Below are 18,088 nucleotides of genomic sequence, written 5' to 3'. Positions count from 1 at the left end.
ATGATGGGATTCTGGGGTTAAGGGAGGGTGGACCCTTCAGTTGTAATCTCTGTCTCTTGTTTATCAGGGCGTCTTTGGAACTGTGCAGCACTTGGTAAATAATTATTAAAGGCATGTTGAATAGAGGTAGGAATGGATGCTTAGCTCTTTCTGATTGTCTTGTCTCAGTTTTCATTGGCATGCATCTCACCCCTCACCTGCTAAGATGCAGACAAAGAGTTCTGGTTGAAAAGGGTTTCAGTGCTCCACACCTGAAAGCCAGCCGGCAGGATGGTTTCCATAGGTTAGCTCCCAGCAACCCTGTTTGTAAATATTTGAGTCACTTACTGGCATTGTTGAGCATGTTTCTGGCCCAGGAAGTCTTCCTCCTTTGTAACCCTGACCGAGTGAAAACTTAGTCAGGGTATGCATGCTGGAATGACCTTCACGCTGTACCTTCTGCAGAGGTACAGAGGTGGTGAGGTAACCACAGTCTCAGCTGACCAGCCACTGCCCGCTTTATAAGATGCCAAGGGCTACCTATGTAGATTCCCAGGGTGGAACAGTAGGAACAACCAATGTCAATGGTTAACCCAGGTTCTTGGTGTCTGCAGCTTTCCTTCCCTTTATTATTAACTAAAGAATGTTTTTTTGCCATTGCTCAGCTGTGAGCACCCAGCTCACAGGTCCTCTATGGGGAGAGTGAAAACAGGTAAGCTTTGCTCTACTTTTGTTCTTGTACAAGGTCATACAGCCTATGCTTTGCTTAGGGGCCAGCAATGCTCTGTATCCAGCAATGTAAATGTCAGTGTTGAATCAAGTGCAATAAAGACCATTGACTTTCCTATCCAGGTGCTTCAAATAAGAGTCAGTGTGTCATTCCTTGAGTTCTTTTGAAGATTTGGTCAAAAGTAGTTTCTAATGGGTCTTTAAGGGATTTACTAAACAGATCTTGGTGCCCCTATGTATGAAGCTGTCTCAAAGTGACTTCATGTTCCATATTCAATACCAGGTGGAGTATTCTAACAGTTCTTTCAGAAGCAAATTATTATATCCTGTTTTATTAACTTCAAGCATTAAAATAAGCATCTATATACCACATAAAAACTTTAAGAAAAATAAGCTAATTCTTCTGAGTTTTGTATATAATGATATGAGAATAAAAACATCAACTTCCTAGATTGATTTTTAACATAAATTAGAAGACTTTCCTCCTCTTGCAATTACCTCTCTCTCTCTGGATTTTTTTTTTAAATTCTTGTCCATTAAAATCATGAAACTTTTGTCTCTGAGTATTTATTCAGAAAAGTGTAGAGGTATTGATCCTTTCTCTCTGGCTACCATGAATTCTATAATGTATATAATAGAGTCACTTCCCTTGTTTGTGAGTGTAGGTGGTAAATTATTGCTATATTCAGATGATTTTGATAATGTGCCTTACATTCTTTTGTAGTGGGATAAACTGAAAAGGCTCTAGGAGAAAAAGACTGAAATATTTCTGCTGAATATTAGTCTTATAGCTACAAGAGTTAGACTTTTAAGAAGAAAGAATATATTAATGTATAGTTGCTGATAGATATAATTCCTGCTTAAATTTTTTTAGAGCCTGAGACTGTGAGAATTGTGTTAAATCTAAGACATTAGTCTCATATAAAACTAGACCATGATAACATTTGAAAGTGGAAGAAAAGACTGTAATGGAAGGGGCAGTCAATATTGCTATTATAATGCATATTCCTAAATTAGTATATTTGGATTTGCAAAAAAAAAAAGTTCAAGGACATTGGAAAAAATATGTTTCTTTCATTATACATGTTAATGGTGAGTCCAAATTAAGGATATAAATTAGTTGAAAATTAGGACTTGGCCAAAATTGTGATTTTGTGGAAAGCATTGACATATAAAAGGTATTCAGAGTAAATATTCAGAGTAAACAATTCATATATTTATTGGAACCTTCTCCTTTTGAATTTATAAAACCCATCCTTTGAACAAACTGTTTCACTTTTGTCCTATTTAAGTTTATCCTTGAGTATTCTATATTACTTCCTTGTTCTAGGAAGAGTGTCCTCAAACCTAACTTTAGGACTAGTGGGTGGAAAAATGCATGATTCCAGGCATCAGATGGACTATAAGTATTTCTATGGTGAGGTAGAAAAATAAGCATCTTTGTGCTTATTATGTTCTGGATGCTTAAATACTATATTCATTGGATTTTCATCTCAAATTTGCTAAGAGTTATATTCATTTTATAGAGGAAGTTTAGATTTTCCACTTTCTGGCTGTGTAATCTTGGGAAAGTCATGGAACTTTTTTAGTCTAAGATCCACACTCAGTGTTGTCTGCATTCCAAGTGCAATTTGATCAAAAGGAAAGTGGTTTCATTGAGGCAAAGAACAGGTGACTATAAGACTCCCACAGTCCAGTCTTCTAAGAACATTGTCTCCTCTTCCATGAACCTCACCCCCACTCCCACATAGTCAGGCTCTTATGTATTCTCTTGTGTATTTTTATGGAGTTTATTTTTTATGTGTATGAGTATTGCCTCTAAATAATCATGTTCATAGTATTGGGTCGGCAAGTAAGTAATTGCGGGTTTCACACATATATGGCTTCAGTTGAATTTTTAGGTTTGCAGACGTAGTAAAAATGTAAAACACATTTTGTTATTTGATAGTTGGCTATTCAGCTGTTAATCAGTAAAAAAAGTTTTTTGATCTGTTTTGTAGTTTTTGTTTGGCGTTCATTGAAAAATGGAAAATCAAAAGGAACATTTTTGTCATATTTTGATTTTTTATTTCCGCAAAGGGAAAAACGTATCCCAAGCTCATAAAAAGTTATGTGCTGTTTATGGTGACGAAGCCTTAAAAGAACGGCAGTGTCAAAATTGGTTTGCCAAATTTCGTTCTGGTGATTTTTCACTCAAAGATGAAAAACGCTCTGGTCGTCCAGTTGAAGTTGATGACGCCCTAATCAAAGCAATAATCAATTCGGACTGTCACAGTACAACACGTGAGATTGCAGAGAAGCTTCATGTATCACATACATGCATTGAAAATCACTTAAAACAACTTGGCTATGTTCAAAAACTCGATACATGGGTTCCTCACGAACTGAAAGAATCACAGTTAACGCAACGCATTAGCAGCTGTGATTTGCTAAAGAAACGTAATGAAAATGATCCATTTTTAAAACGACTGATAACTGGCGATGAAAAATGGGTTGTTTACAACAATATCAAGCAGAAAAGATCATGGAGCAGGCCAGGTGAACCAACTCAAACAACATCAAAAGCTGATATTCATCAAAAGAAGGTTTTGTTATCAGTTTGGTGGGATTACAAAGGAATTGTCTACTTTGAACTCTTACCACCCAACCGAACGATCAATTCTGATGTCTACATTGAACAACTAATGAAATTAAACAATGCAGTTGAAGAAAAGCGGCCCAAATTGACAAATCGAAAAGGTGTTGTATTCCATCATGACAATGCAAGGCCACACACATCTTTGGTCACTCGGCAAAAATTAATGGAGCTTGGTTGGGATGTTTTGCCACATCCACCATATAGTCCTGACCTTGCACCATCTGATTACTTTTTGTTTCGATCTTTACAAAACTCCTTGAATGGTAAAAATTTCAATAATGATGATGATGTCAAATCGTACCTGATTCAGTTTTTTGCTAATAAAAACCAGAAGTTTTTTGAACGTGGGATTATGATGCTGCCTGAAAGATGGCAAAAGGTCATTGATCAAAATGGGCAATACATTACAGAATAAAGTTATTTAGTTCCATGAAAAAATTGTCTTTGATTTTCTTTAAAAAATCCGCAATTACTTACTTGCCAACCCAATAGCAGCAACTTGCCAGAAGCTAAGAGAATAATGAGATGACCATGGTGTGCCTTTTAGAAACATTCATTATTCTCCATTTGGCCAAATGGAGAATAAGAGGAATAAAATAATTTAACTGATAAGCAATTAAGTAATTATTTTTCTAATGGAGTTATTCTGGTCTATCTATCAGAATTCAAAATTAGCATACATTGTAAAGGAAAATCCTAAGACTGGAGTATTTTGAACTTGGGATCCAGTCCTTTGTGTTCTATTCTTTATCCCTTCTGTTTTCTCAAATGTGTTTTTTAATGGAAAAATTTGTGAAGCTCTACTAAAGGATGATGTTGGTGAGACTAAATTCTTGGATTAGGTTACTGCTTGATTAGTTAGTTGGCTGTGTGCCAGAAAAATATCCACTCACCCACAAATGCAGCCAATCTTTTCACAACTTAATACTGTTCTCATCACATGTGAGACTGTTCCAAACCGTGGGTAATTCAGAACATTCTGTCTCTACTTTGGGAAAATAATGCCAAAGTAACTTCAAAAACAAGGCACCTGCCATAATGGCTTGGCCACAGAAATTGTTCACTAGATTTCTGGTTCAAAGTTCTCCTGTACAGAAGCCAGAAGAACACTGACTCAGCTGAGCAAGAGCTTACTAGGTCTCACCAATGAGCACTCACCTAACAGCATGCTCCACCATCCTTTAGTGTTTTCATGACTGACATGCTAGTGAATTCTATTTATAGATGGCACCGTAAAATCCTTTCCTGGACATGCAATTATCACCTGATAAGGTGCCAGACTGTGAACTGTACATCCTTTTGCATGTTTACTTGCCTCTTCTTAGGGTCAGAATTGAACCCATTTGTTTAGAGAATACTCAAGGAGAATGGTTTGTGGCTAACATGAGCAAATTATCTATGGCTTAGGAGCTACCCATGTGTAAATTTAGGCTTTGTGGGAATAGGAGGTAGTTTCATTCCCTTATGACTAAAGTCTGATTGAACTGTATTAGATAATAATATTGAGCAGAAGATAAGATTACACCATTAGCTCAAGGAGTTGAAAAGCTAAAGAAACATTAAGAGAAATAAAACTGCTCAAAGCAAAATCACAAATGAACAGAACCAGACAAAACTAAACAGAAGCAACATATGCTGTGCTTTGTCCTCACAAGAATTCGGTGTGATAGCTATCAGGACAGTATTCCTTTGTGTTACCTTGCCCTAGGAAGAATATTTTTTTGTGTTCATTTTCCTAAATAAATTTTTCTGTGCTTCTGCACAATTGTACCTTAATGGCATAAAGAGTGGATGGCGTTTCTCCCGTTGTGCAGCCTGTACAATAGGAATATAGAATGAGCAGGGCCAGGAGGTGAGGAGAAGTCCCAAATTATGGCCTGTAGACATTAGCTGTTTAGAGTCATCATGCTTCCTTCTGTGTGGAAAATAAGGGGCTGTATTAATTAGACACAAAGCAATACCATGAGAATCACTGTGCCATTATTACCATATAGCAGACCTGGTTATTTTAGGCATGGAAATAATAGGCCTCAGTAACCCCATTGATGTCCAGCTAACAGAATATTGTCATCTGTTACACTTGGGTTCCGGAGACTGAACAAATGGTAGATCCTTTCTTCTAAGTGGATGTAAGATACTCATTCCTTGGGCACTAGATATGCAAGATCAATCCATCAGTTCCTTGCCGTTGGGAAAGTTAACACCTGGCAAAGAAGGACATGAGCAGAAAAACCAGCTATGCCTGGGGAATTGTGGGGATTCTTACAGTGGGAGCCACACTTGTGCCTAGCTTCAGGGAAGAAGAGATGCCTGTCTGATTCAGAAAGACCCTAGTATGTTTGGGGCTGTGGCTCAACTCTGCCCTGTGCCAGCAATGTGAGCCCGCAGGTCAGTGACAACCTGGGTGAGCAGCCATACTGCTCTTGCCCTTCACTGCCCTTCTGATGTAAAAAGAATGTGACTATTGATTGACTTTTACCTTGGGTTATGCAAAATTCCTCCCTGGCCCAGGCTAACCTGGAACTATGGAGGGAATAGAATTCTGGGACATGTAGTCCTAGTTCAGCTAAAATAATACCATTCAAATCTACCACCTCTGACCCCTGCCATTCAAAATGGAAGAGATGATTGAGACGTAGTTCCTGCCTCCAAATAGCTAATTGTGTGGTGGGAGAGTCTAAATTCATCTTGGTATGTGTAGCAATAGAACTGCATTGCCACTTTTACAAGCATGAAGTGAGATTAATATACACCAACAAGCTTCACATGTGTTCAGGTTGTAATGGTTTCCAGAGTCTCATCTTGGTGTTTGACATTAGATTACCTCTTTTTAAAGGTAACCACTAGGAAATAGATTCATTCTAGATATTTTCATAAGTTTGGATTCCCTGAGATGCCTTGGTCTTTGTCTCATCATTTGGGAGAGTGGTGGTGCTGAATGGATAGCAACCAGATCCCCACACTAACCCAGATTTGTCCATTCATGGGATTGTGTCTGCGAATTTGTCACCAGCTCTTCTTCCAGAGACCACGTTTGTCCTGCTGAAGGGTAACTTGCTCTTTGGAAAATAAGAGATACATTAAGCTGGGGAAAATAAGAGATACATTAAGAAATGGTATCAAAATTCCTCATCCACTCTAAAAAGCATAAAAAAAATAGCCTCAAAATATTATGCCAAAACTGTTATGAAAACCACTTTTGTATCCACATCACCTTACATAGATTTTCCTTACTGTGTCTTTATAAGATTATGTTTCTCTTCCTTTGATGCTGTATAACAGGATAGATTTGGTATTATTTCAAAGACTTCACATTTTCTCCACATGATGAAGATAGTGTCAGAATGCTAAGTGTCCTTATCATTTCTTTGAAGGGTTTGTTTCCACATCTTAGCTGTCTTGTACCATAGTCATGAAAAGAAGGTACTTTTGTTGATTTTCCATTGATATGAGAGTATATGGAGACACTTGTGAAAACAGTCATCTACCAATGACAATGTCATTTCACAGCAGAATTATTTTCGATTTACCTATTTGTAATTATTTAACAACCACAGGGTGCTAACTACATACTATACATAATTCTTAGTGCTTTACAAATATCAATTCTTTACCTCCATGATGCAATTTATTTTTACAGAAAAGGAAATTTGCCCGGAGAGGCCATATAATATTCCCAAGGTCACACAGCTAAAAAAAAAAAAAAAAAAAAAAAAAAAAAAAATAGCTGATTTTGGACCAGGCAGCCTTTCTGTACAATATGTGTCTTTAACCACTAATCTATGTCCTGAAGAACTGTAATTCCCCATAAATTCATATCTGTTTGATTAGCAGGGATCCTAAATTTATTACCACATAATTTGGATTATACAGCCATGGCCAAGAATCCAAGTGAAAGGCAGAGAAACGCTCAGGCATTGAAAAGATGAGATAGAATCAATCCAGCTGGACCCTGCTCTCTGAAATCGGATTATTATGTGTTTGTAATAGTCTATTTTGCACGCCAAGCATTACATTGTACTTTCTTTATCAAGGCATTTAAAGAATAAATCCAAGCAAATCTGAAACAGAAGGAAAGATTTATGCCCTGGATTTGAGGGGCAGAGCTCAGAGGTTTGCCATTTTTATCAAAAGTTCGTAAACACAAGAGGAACTTGAGAAAGATAAATCAATACAAATCTTACTTCACTGAGCAAGTGCAATACTCAATCTAAGGAAAGTAACATGTCACTGATGGGGAACGTGCCACCACTCCTTACAGTCCCAATCACATGTTGACATCTGTGGACTTGAACGCCAAGTATTGACCTAATACCAAGTAAGCCATTGATAGACACAAGTGGAGCCCAGGGGTCCTTGGCAGATTTCTTAGGTTAGTAAAAAGCCTGTTCTTAATTAATCCAATATTTAAATGACCCCTTTTCTCTGTGCCATTGAATATTAACTTTGTCAGTGAGAAATTACTGCTTGATTAATGTCAGTATTTGAAATTTTTATGGAGAAAGAAATCTTAGTTTTTATTTCTTTTACTAACCAAGTTTTTTTTAACTATTTTAACTACTCAAAAGTAATTAGAACAAAGTAACTCTTGACTAATCATTTTCCAGTATTCACCCAAAGAATGTCTCTTGAAGAAAGAACCGGGATATTTACTTTTTAACTTGAAAAAGGAAAAAAGCTATTGGAAAATATCTGTTAGTGCCCTCCCCGCCCTCCTTTGAAACTCTTAGTGTATCTCTGAGATGACAGGTCTCTGAGGCCCTCATAAACTTCTTTCTTGTGTCCGGCATTTCCTTTTACGCAGTTGCAGCTCTTAAGCTAAAGACCAGATCGTTCTCGGACATATTTTTGTTTTTGTTGTTTTGTTCATCTTGACTCTTCTTCCTATCTGATTCCTAATAAAAAGAACACACAGCACTTGTGGCAGCACCTCAAGGCCTAGAGAATTCTTTCACAGCAGTTGTCACCTTCCATCTTCAAAGGACTCAGTGAGATGAGTGCGAGGAACAGCAGGAGAATGCTTATTATCGCGATGAAGATACAGACGATCTGGTCAGTTAAGTGCCATGCTGGTACATGGCAGAGAGGGGCCTCCCACTCCAGATTTGTTCCCCTTTCCATGCCATGCAGCTACTACCATGCCTCTGCCCTTCTTCCATGTCTGCAGTGGAGAAATCTTAAGAGGATAACAGGTGGCCCCGCAGTGTGGCATCCTGTATGCTTTCTTATCAGACAGACCTAGGTTTTACTCTAGGCTTGGCCACTAGGACTTGTGGACTTAGGCTAGTGGTCCTTCAAGTGTGGCCCAGGACTGGAAGCATCAGAAACAACAGGAGCTTGTAAACAGTGTGAATGCTCCAGCTCCACCTCAGACCTACTGTGTGACAGCTCCGGGCATGGAGCCCAGCCCGCCTGTGTCTCACAAGCCCTCCAGGGGATTCTGATCAGCGTGAGGGCTTGAAAACCAGCGGCCAAGGCCAAGGCATTGCCCGCAGTAGACATCCTGTTTTCCCTTCATCTGGGTCAATGACACAGAGCTCTTACTAGGACTGGGTTTGGGGCAATGAGTGTGAAACAACTGACACACAGTAAGCCAGCACCTTAGAGATGAAAATGCTGACGCTCCCAGGGGACTGAACTTTATTGCAAAGGTTCTTTCCAACTCATCCAATAAATTGGATCCTCGGAGAACAGAAACAAAGTGATCTTCTTCCTTGGATGCAGTGCTACTTCTAAATGGCGGAAGAGGTGACTGTTTCTAACTAAGGGGCGATGGCAAACTTTGGCTGTTCTCATAGTCGTTAGTGGCTGCCATGGGAAAGAAATTAAATGGAGCCTGGTGACTTTTCTCCACCCAGGAACTTGTAAGGAATCAAGGAGGGGCATGACCTCTGTCTGTGTCACCCATTTTATTTGTTCTTGGGATCATGGCAGCTGGCTCACAATAGCTTTGCCCAATGGCCAGTTTTAGTTCCAGAGTTTAAATTGCTTAAAATTTGTTTATGTAAATTCAGCTCAATAACTTAAAAGTCCTCAGCTTTAAAATTTGGTAAATTCCATTTAAAAACTGATTGAAAAAATTTCCAACCTGTGTTCACCAAAACATATGAAAGCCACTCTTTGGTAGTTTTGCGGAGGACACGGGTATAAACAAGCAAATCATGGCAATTTCTGCTTCTCATTCCCTGTTTGTCCTCTTCCTGGACCTACTTGGTATATACCTACTATGTTCTTTCTCATCATTTATTTGGCTTTTTTTGTTTGTTTAATTTTTTTGTCAGGGAGAGTAGAGGTGTTTTATAACAAGAATTAGGGTCTTTAAGCTACATCAGTTAGACACCTAAATTTTTGCTTCTACATTGAATTCAGATTCTTGCATAATCTGTACATGAATTTTAACTACAAAAAAAGAGCAGAGTTATGCCCGATTTCAATAAACTCAGTGTCCCCGGGTTCCAGAAGTTTCAAGAGAAACAACCAGCCAAAGCCATGTTTTCTATTTGTTTATTTCAGTCGTTCCCAAAGGTGGGATTCCTGATTCTGGAGAGACTGAGGAAAAAAAAAGTCCCTTATGGTACTGAAGTGTAAAACTGCAGGGTTTCCATCCTTGCGTTTATTTGTAACCAGAGGGCACGCTAATAAATCACCTCAACTTGCTAGGAAGAGAGGAAAATATTTAGCCATAAACTAGACTTGCAACCTCATGTGTTGCATGTTTTCAAAAGGTTCCCATATCTCTGTTTACCAGATCAATCTTCACATAAAACAATTAAGAGCTGGCTACTCTAGTGTTTACAGAGAACACAGGACTCTACTGAGAATCCTGTTACCCCCCTCAAGAGAAGGCAGAATCTGACAGCCTGGCACTCCTAACTCCGACCTGGCCCTGGCGCGTTGCTACTAGGGAAGATCTTGACTGGTGGGAACCGGTGGCGTCCACCTCGGTCCAGCTCAGCTGTCTCCTTGGACCTCAGGAGAGCTGTGCAGTCATTGGCTCCAGCATTCATTGTCTTAGGCTCCGCCTCCGAATTAATCACTGACTTATCTTCCTGCAGAAGTATTTGTGCTGGTTAAACAGGGCAACTCGATCTAGGCAGAACCTGCTGCTTCTGCTTCTGTCCAAATGGTCAGTGGGAGAAAGGCCGATGGCAGTGATTTTATCATTGAATGGGGACATTGTCCGGGGCCTTTTTGTTTTTCCCTTGAATTAAAATTCAGGTTTCAAAGCTTTGCGATAAGGGGGAAAGTCTACCTAAAAACACTGTATCTTCTCAGAAACCTTCAGCTTGTTGAGAACAGACCATCTTTGTTAGGCTCTGGCTGGATGAAATGGCACACATGATTTGGATAATTGAGGTCAGTGGAAGCACTTTCTTTTCCCAGGGTCTCTTCCAGGCTGAATTAGGGACCTAATTTAACCACATAGCCCTACTTACAGACTGAGTTTCCAGTTCACAGGGGGGCACTTAGCATGTTCATTTTCCCCTTCTGACGGCCTCATTTCATCTCATCTGTTGGCTGCAGGTCTAGTTTTCTGCTGTGGCCTAGGTGGGTCTTCAGGTTCCTGCTATTGTCCAGGTGGACCTTTATGAGACACTTAGGTTTGGCTTGATTTTAGCTTATACTCTCCAATCATCCTGATGCACTCCATGAAGATTCTCTTCTCCTCTATTTTACCCGCTCATTTAATAGTCACACTTAACTTGACTCTTGAGTGCAATAATGTCAATATGTCGAATACTGGGATGTCCTTGGTAGGGTAGGGGTGGGTGCATGCACTGTTTAAGCAGATCCTCATTCTTAGGCCAAGATAACAAATCTAAAATTGGATCTGTACCCTAAATAACAGTCCCAAAATATCTATTTAAAGGCACATTTAAATGAACCATATTAGGCTTTTAATTTTTTAAATTTAGTCTTTACTATTTTATGAGTCTCAGTTTCCATATAGAATCAAAATAACTTTAAGCAGTATCTTCTAAGCACATATTTAGCTTATATTCAAAATCCTATATAATAAAGAGGTAATATGCAAATTGACTCTCATACCCTCACAAGATAGCTGCCTGCAAGGGGATTTAGTGAGAGATGACCAAACAACTGAACAAGCAGGCTTTGTGGGGCGACCAGGCCAGCAAGGGGGTTAGTGAGGGATGACCAAATGACTGAACAGCAGCTTGTGTTGGGCAACCAGACAGGTGTGTGTGTCGGGGGGAGTTGTGGGCAACCAGGCCATCAGGGGGGCAGTTGTGGGCTACCAGGCTGGCAGGGGGGACATTTAGGGGTGACCAGGTCAGTAGGGGGGGCAGTTAGGGGCAACCAGGCCAGCAGAGGGGGACAGTTAGGAGCAGCCAGGTTGGCAGGGAAGGGGCAGTTGGGGGTGACCTGGTTGGCAGCAGGGGGAAGTTAGGGGTGATCAGGCTGGCAGGGGGGACAGTAAGGGGCAACCTGGCAGGCAGGCAGGTGAGTGATTAGGAGCCAGTGGTTCAGGATTGTGAGAGGGATGTCCAACTGCCGGTTTAGGCCCAATCACTGGAATTGGGCTAAACTGGCAGTCAGACATCTCTCAAGGGGTACCAGATTAGAGAGGGTGCAGGATAGGCTGAGGGGATCCCCCCCCCATGCATGATTTTCATGCACCAGGCCTCTAGTTTATAGAATAAACTGTTATTGACTCCCCAGAAATATATATCTAGTGATCTGTAGCTACCATGTAAAGTTGAAGAGCAACTTTTAAATATTTTCACCACCAGTCAATTATGTGATATGTTACAAGCTAGAGGTAAGCTTAGCACCGAGAATGGAATTTTGAGAAAACAAATTCAGAACCTGACTATTGTTAGGCAGCTAGTTTCATAGTTGGAAAAAATTGATCTGCTTGCTAGTCCATAAATTTGCAAAAGTTGAAAGGCATAAAAGATGCCTCAGAGACAAAGGAATAGATAGAAGAAAGTTCTAAAAAAAGTAAAATAACCTTTCAAAGGCAAATATGTATGTTGGTATTTGTTTCCTGTGGCTGCCCAAACGAAGGTGGCTTAAAACAACAGTTCCAGAGGCTGAAGTCTGAAACCAAGGCCACCTTCCCTCCAAAGCCTCTTCCAGCTTCTGGTGGCCCCAGGTGTCCCTTGGCTTGTGGCCTCATCACTCTCATCTCTGTCTCCATCTTCATATGGCCTTCTTTCTTGTGTGTATGTGTGTAAGAGTTCTTTCTTATCAGTACACCAGTCATATTGGATTAAGACGTACCCTAATGGCCTCATCTTAACTCAAATACATCTGCCAAGAACCTATTTCTAAATAAGATTACATTCATGGGTATCAGAGATTAGGGCTTCAAAATATCTTCTGGGAAGGACACAGTTAAATTCATAACAGATGATAATGGCAATGAGATGAGACTTCATACTTTTCTTAGAAAAGAATGGAGAAACACAATGACATGAAAAATAACTTCCCTTTCCTTGATAATTCCTCTATTATTGTGCCTTCACTTGGCCATTATAAAATGGTAAAATCAATTGAAACATTTATTTTTCTGCTTATTGCTTTGAATCTTTCATCCTTTTGAAGCAGCATGACCAGACTTGTTCTTGTGTAATTTGCCATAAGTATTGGCATTCAATGAGCTCTCAGTAAGCAGGCAACACTAAAGTGGACAAAACAAAATGGAAGGGTGTATTTCACAACGAGGAAGGGAAGGTCTAAACAAAAGGGTCAAAGAAAAGGAACCTTACTCTGTGGGTTGAGGAAAGGTGAAAACCATGAAGTATTTTCAGAAATAGGTATCCTATAAACATGGAGAAAATAGAGATTCGAGTATTGACTCAACAGCTCATGACTCAGATTTTCTCCTATAACTTCTCTTGTGCCCCAGACAGCTGAGCTTCCACTGTATTTTCCAGACTTCCTAGCCTAAAGAGAAATCACAATATCAACATTTGCATTTACTTAAGGCTTTATAAAAAAAAAAAAAAAAAAAAATCAAAGTGAAAATAATAGTAACCTTCCTGTGGTGTCTGCATGGAAGAACTGAGTCAACAGTTTTAGCCAAGGCTGTCTTTCAGCCCTTACTTTCATGGCCTCGATAGCACTGTATTCGGGGAGGGTGGAAAGGTGGGAATATAAAATGAATCTATCTGTGAACGAAAACATCTCCAAGGTGAAAAGACTATTGAGTAGTCAGTGTTGCCTTTGTGAACTTGAGTTTCTAGCAACTAGTGATAACACAGGCACCATCTAGGTTGAAAGGAAGGGCTGGCGAAATGTGGAAATGACCACATCCATCCAGGGCACTTTATTAGCCAAGGGGGTAATAAGCCAGAGAAACACAGCCAACAGAAAAGGTGGGGGGAGATGGTAAAATACATTTACCTCACTTTTTGTGACTCAGACAGATTTGAATTGGTAGATTTGACCAAGATGAAATTCATAATGCGCTATCACCCCTAAGTTTAAAAATAATTTTGGACTCTTAAAACAGTCACACTTGGAAGTAAATGAAAAGTGGGCAAAATGCCATGTTTCCAAGAACAGGATGCACTTAACTTGCTGTTTACCAGTCCTGAGAGATGGTAGGGCCTATTGTTCTCAAGATTCTCTACTGCAGTGCCATGCAGTTTCTCCATGGAATAACCAAGATCATTGAGAATTTCTTACAAATGTTTTCATTAAGATCAGAAAGACTCAACTACAGTGATATCAATCCAGCTGTGATATATTGGCTAATAGATAATTAGGTTTCTAAGAAAACCAAGTTTCCCTGAAAAAAAACAAGAGAAAACAAATACTTGATTAAGCGCATTTTTTACTCACACCATGAAAGAATCTGAATAATAAATCAGGGGGAGGGGCTTATTCACAAATAGTTCAATTTGTAAGTATTGGTGTGGAGGCTGTAGGTACAACAGGTGTGTTTGTGTATGGTTGCTGTCCCACATGTCACCAGCATGTTGTATTATTTTTGTTGAGAGGCTGAATATACAAACCAGCAGTGACCAAGCCCATCTATGACAGGGGTGGGGAACTTCCAGCCCAAGGTCTGTATAAGGCCTGCAAAATCATTCTGTCTGGCCCTGCCAAGCCATTAGGTATGAATTAATAAAATGTTTGACCAAATGTAGCAGGCTAATTTTTAAGTTGATCATTTTGTGTGGCCCAAGAATGATGTTATATATATATCCAAATGGCCCTTGGTAGAAAAAAGTTCCTCACCTCGACTGTGACCATATAGCTCTGAGCCATAGCCTCTGTAGCAATGGCCCAGAAGACAAATCACAGCCTTTGCAACAATGGGCCCCAAACAGTTAAGACTTGGTCATTGACTTCAAACTCTTCTCATTGTTTGCCCCTGCTTCAGACTTAGCACCAGGGACGAAAGCAAACTATGCTTTTCCAAACCCATTAAACAGGTGCCTGCTTCTAGTTAATTTGATGCCAGCTTCTCGTGGCCCAATAGCCACTGATGAGAGCAGACCTACCACCTTCCCCTTGGCACTGTGATGCTTTCTCTCTCTCTGCCTCCCTTCGAGTCTCTTCTCATTGATGATGGCTGGCTCCCTCTTTATAGCAAAAGCTGAAGGACAGCCCTTCCTTGTTCTCCTTTGGGTGGTCTTTGTTGATTTCTACAACATTTATTTCAATTTCTATGTAGAAATCATTAAATGACAAAATAAACCTGCCCAGCTTTAGAAATCATTGAGGGCCACTGGATAGTAAATGCAGTGCCATCATTTTGAAAGCCAGAAACAGTTAGGTCTGGTTCAAACTCAGGCCAAGGTTCCTTTGACGTTTCTCAGATTCTATGAGGTGTCAGAAAAGCTTTGCTATAAGACAACACATGCATTACATCGTATGGAGAATGAAGGGATTGTCTGGATGATTCAGCTGCACACCTGCTGAACTGAAAAACACTCCTCTCAGAGTCAGGATGACTTGGTATCAGGCAGGTGGAATGGCTTGTAACCTCAATGGCCTCTTGTGACTGAGCAGGCTGCACCAAGTAACTTGACTAAGGTTTTTGGATATTGACTTTATTTTGTAGAGTAGAGACAAATCTGCATGTATGAATACATAATTCCAAAGGTTCAGGAAGGCCCAGGGCCCAGCCAGCCGAAGAAGGCAGCATGTCCTCTACTCTCTTTTGCATCCTAGACTAGTCAAGAAAACATCTGACCTGGTGAAATGCTCATTTTGTAGACATGACGTGTGCAAGTTTAATTTCCGAATCAAACAAAGGGAAAATTCCTGGGCATTTTATGTGCATTTTTCTTCGTATGATCCCAGAATCAGAGTTAGCCTTTTAATCCCAAACGAGACATGACCTCACTGGGGTTTGTTCCTTGACTAAATTTCGGAGTTCCACCCCAAGACAGCGGCGATTGTTTTGCCCGGGAGCTCTGTCTCCTCCCTGATGTCAGGGATGTGTTTGGATGGGGAGGTGTATCTCTAGCAAATGTTTTCCCAACAGATACTTTGTGGGAATTTCACTGTTCTTTTGTCACAAAAAAAGCCAGTTAGTGGTTGACCTGGAAACCAAGAACGGCACAAGCTACCTTGTTAAAATTCTTCATTCAGAAAGTGTTCCGTTGGGTGAGCTTCATTAGGAATTAGAGGGACCGGTCATTAGAGGGAAGTGGGAAGACCTCTCAGGAGGTCCTGGGACACTTTCTCAGAAGACACACATTAAATTAGATTCTTGAGAAATGTTACTAAGAATAGACCCTCAACGCAGCCCCACATGACGTGCTCTTCAACTTCCCGACAGTGACTATTTCAGATGTTTTCCATTCCCTTGAAATCGCTATTCCTGTCTCTTCTGCTCACCATCCCATTATTTAACAGGGAAATTAAATCAGCAACTTCTTGCCACCCAATCCGAAGACTGACTGCAGTTGTACCGGCTTTTGGAATTAACCTGACTGTTCTTCATCCCTCCACTCTTGTAAATAGCCCATCCTGGTCTCTTCCTCACCCTTCCTTCTCCAATGGATTTCTGATGATCCTGGATACAGACTTCCAAGTATCTCTTGAGTGTGTTCCCTGTGCTTCATTCCCCTAGATTACACAATATCTTCCTTACTGCCTTGCCCACCCCATCTGTTGCCTGTCCAATCCATTCTCACCACCACTGCCAGAATGCATTCTCTTGAATGCTAATCAGATTGTCTTCCTCCCTTGGTTGAAGCCCTTTCATTCCTCCTTAGAATAATCAAAATTCTTTAACCTGGCTTATCAGATGCTGCTAACTGCTCCACCTTACCCATATCATACGTCTCACCGTCCCAGATCCCACGATCCAGCCAAATAAGCATTTTGTTTTTCCTGCTAATGCTGATTCAGTGCTAACATGGTTTATCTTAAACAGTTGCATTCAGTATGAATAGGATATAGGCATAAATTATAGCCTTGGGAAATGTGACTCACGAGTAACTACTGCAGAATGGATTCACTGAAGACCAAAAACAAACACATCCATGGTTTGTAACAAATGGGAGTTAAAAAGGCTAAACATAAAAACAAGTCTATTCACTAGTAGAATTTTAAGTGGAATGTTTACAGTTTCCTTAATGCATCATAAGGACTTAATAAATGTTTACTGAATTATATGGAAATATTCAAAACTCTAAATCATTTTTTGCAGTATCCCTCTTTAAGCCCATTTCTTTTCCATTCCATTAAACAAATGACAACTTTAATGAGGTGTAGTGATATATATATAATTTAATGAGCATGTACTCTAATGTATCAACTACAAGGCAATTTTTTTCTGATCCAAATATTAGAAGCTAGAGGCTTTCTCTGTATGCTCCCCAAACACACACATTTATACAATAGATAGTTTGAAGTCAAGTTTTGATGGAATTGGACATTTGCAGTTGAATTTTAAGTGAAGTTGAGACTGATTCTGGGCTGGATGTGTAAAAAGATATTCAGAGAACAACCAGGACTTTAGGATGTAGAGCAAACCCTACCATGGCTCATCACACAGGGCTGTGCTGGAACAGACTTGTATCAGCTCACAAGAGCCAACTGTGCACACCTCTTACCAACTCCAACCTCAGAGAAGTCCCCTCAGTAACTTGAAATTGGCCATGGATGGAGTATTTGCACTATATAAGTTGGAAAACTCTACCAGTCACCCCCACCCCCACCCCGAGAGTCCACTCTTACAATTTGACAGCACACAACTGATTATTAACTCAGCAGCTTTGGTTGGCACCTGTTGCCTTCATGATTCATCATTTTAGCATTTGACCATGTCCTTATGGTTCTCAAAAGGGACAAATTAAATAATCAATATGCATATAGGAATAATAGGATGCTTTGTATATTTTTCAATGAAAGAAGTAAAGACTGGGTTAGGAGGTAAGAAGCAAGTATAAAATTCTTCTCTCTGTCTCTCTCTTTTCCTTTGTTGGATAGCATATAACACATTCTGCACAGAGAGAGCATGAGGACAGGAAAGTCTTGTGAATGGTGCAGGGAGACATATTTTTATCTGAGTTTAAGGAAGGACTTTCTCATTGGTAGAGTTGAATCATCATCAAATAGGAACAGACATGTGAAGGGTCAGTGCATTTCTTGTCAATGAAAATGCTTAAGCAGAAACGGAGGGCCAACTTGAGAGGACATCAAACAATGGATTCTTGTTGTGTTAATGCTCTTCTGAGGGCTCACGTTTTGAATTGAATCCTCCTCTAACTGTGCCTGGCACAGACATTTTGGCAGTTCTCACAGGGTCAT

General features: G+C 40.0%; 2 protein-coding genes across 3 annotated transcripts in view; both read left to right on the top strand.

The window, feature by feature from the left end:
- Window positions 1-559: 559 nt before the first annotated feature.
- The window catches only part of KCNJ16 (potassium inwardly rectifying channel subfamily J member 16), a 40,471-nt gene continuing 22,942 nt past the window's right edge, over window positions 560-18,088 (top strand). Inside the window, exons 1-2 of one of the 2 annotated variants that reach the window (XM_036407686.2) lie at window positions 584-691; window positions 9,632-9,638. The gene's annotated coding sequence lies outside the window, so the exon portion shown is untranslated. Of the gene's footprint in view, window positions 692-9,631; window positions 9,639-18,088 lie in introns of both variants that reach the window. The other variant, XM_045570761.1, reaches the window with a different exon arrangement.
- The window catches only part of KCNJ2 (potassium inwardly rectifying channel subfamily J member 2), a 76,673-nt gene continuing 59,188 nt past the window's right edge, over window positions 604-18,088 (top strand). The window contains exon 1 of the mRNA XM_045570760.1: window positions 604-691. The gene's annotated coding sequence lies outside the window, so the exon portion shown is untranslated. The remainder of the gene's footprint in view (window positions 692-18,088) is intronic.

This window comes from Pipistrellus kuhlii, unplaced genomic scaffold (assembly GCF_014108245.1).
Source record: "Pipistrellus kuhlii isolate mPipKuh1 unplaced genomic scaffold, mPipKuh1.p scaffold_m20_p_37, whole genome shotgun sequence".
Classification (NCBI taxonomy): domain Eukaryota; kingdom Metazoa; phylum Chordata; class Mammalia; order Chiroptera; family Vespertilionidae; genus Pipistrellus; species Pipistrellus kuhlii.
This window is presented reverse-complemented; position numbering and strand designations above follow the sequence as displayed.